The sequence below is a fragment of the Arachis duranensis genome, chromosome 4 (genome assembly GCF_000817695.3).
Source record: "Arachis duranensis cultivar V14167 chromosome 4, aradu.V14167.gnm2.J7QH, whole genome shotgun sequence".
Lineage (NCBI taxonomy): Eukaryota > Viridiplantae > Streptophyta > Magnoliopsida > Fabales > Fabaceae > Arachis > Arachis duranensis.
In genome coordinates, this window is record NC_029775.3 from 68,680,726 (window position 1) to 68,682,805 (window position 2,080).

A 2,080-nucleotide genomic window follows, 5' to 3' on the forward strand; every position below is an offset into this window, starting at 1 on the left:
TTACCCCTAAGTTTCAATTTGTTTCAATTTTATCCCAGAAGTTTTCGAATTGCATCAATTTTATCGTGCAGGACGGCGCATGCTGCGACGCCGCCGAGATTGAGGGAGGAGTCTGGGATAGCATTCAGTCATCAACAATTCAGTCTGGGGTAGCGCCATTCTGATCAAGGTTTCCAACGAGGTAGGCCACCATTCTAATCAATTTTGCTACTGCATGTTTGAACAGTTAGGATTTAGGGTTTTTCTTTATCAGTCTTGGTTGCTGTTAGGGTTCTATTGTATTCAGGGATTGAGGGATTTCTGTTCAGTTTTTGTGAAAAACATAACTTTTACGTGGTCTATATTTTTGAATGAATAGTTACACTGTTCTTTGGTCTGAAAATGTTTTTATAACGGCAGGATGGATGATTTCAGTGTTAGAGTTCCTCACAGGGGTAAGTTTTGTAGTGATAAGGGTAAAACTGAGTATGTTGATGGTGAGGTGACAACGGTTGACTGGTGTGACAGAGATAGATGGAGTATTATAGAGGCTTATGATGTGGTTGGAAAACTTGGGTACATTGCTGAGAACATTGGGGTACTGTGGTATAAAGATACTGAATTAGGATTAGAAGGCTTAAAGTTGTTGAAAGGTGATGAAGAAGCAATGGAAATAGCAAATATAGGAGTTGAAAAAAAGGTGGTTGATTTGTATGTGGTGCATAAGGCTTCAATCCCTGATGATTTTTGTTACGACATTGGTTACTTAGATGTTGGGGGTGGCAGCAAGGTTGTTGAGGAAGAGTGTATGGACGCTGATAGTGGGTCAAGTGATATTAGACAGGCCCAAAATATTGAAGTAGAAGCCCAATGTGAAGGGGTGGATATGGAGGCCCAAATGCAGGGATTAGTTGATGTCCATTTAAATGCTGAAGAAGTGCTACAGAATGTTGGTGATGGGGACAATAGTGAAGAAGAGGATGGCTCTAATGACCCAGATTATGAGGCTGATTCTGATCTTCATTTTAGTGATAGTGAAGATTATTATTGTGGTGATGATGGGCTGTTTGATGTTGATATAACTCTTAGGGAGATGCACCAAGATATAAGAAAGTCTAAGAAAAGTAAGAGTGCTATAGAGAAGTTAAAGAAAACTCAAAAGGTGGCTGTTAGAAAGAGAAAGAGCTCTCGTTTAAGCGATGATGAAGGTTTGAACAGTGATGAGTTGGAGGAGGTATCGAGTGAGGATGACGAAGCTAGCAAGAAGAAATTTCCCGTTCACAAGGAGTTGAAGGATATGAGCATGTATAAGTGGGAGTCTGGAGCTCTCTATGCAACAAGAGAGGAGTTCAAGGAAGCTGTGACATCATATGTTGTTCATACTGGGAGAAACATAAAATTTCCATTGGTGGACAATGTCCGGGTGAGGGCTAAGTGTGGAGATGGGTGTGAATGATTTGTATATGCGGTGAAGATGGCCAATGAAGATAGTTGGCAGCTAAGAACTGTTAATGATCATCATTCTTGTAACATTGTATTTGACATAAAAGTGATGAAGTCGAAGTGGCTGGCGAAGGTCTTCAGGAGGAAAGTAGAAGAGAATCTGAAGTTGAAGCTGGGCACCATACAAAGTAGGACTCTTAGGAAGTGGAATGTGCAGATTTCAAGAGCAAAGGCATTTCGGGCCAAGCAGATTGCACTGGTTGATATTAATGGAACGTTTAGGGAGCAGTATAGAAGATTTTATGACTATTGTCATGAGTTGCTACGCACGAATCCTGGTTCATCTTTGAAACTGAAAGTCCAATTACCTCCAGTAGCCCAAACTGAGCACCCCGATACATCACTCGACTTAAGTCCACAATTTCATAGGATTTACATTTGTTTAAAGGCTTGCAAGGAGAGTTTCATGAAGTGTAGGCCTATGATAGGGCTTGATGGTTGCTTCTTGAAGACACCATATGGAGGATGGCTATTGGTTGCTATGGGGTGGGATCCAAATGACTAGATGCTACTGATGAGCGGATAATTTATACGCTTTTTGGCATTGTTTTTAGGTAGTTTTTAGTAAGTTCAAGCTACTTTTAGGGATGTTTTCATT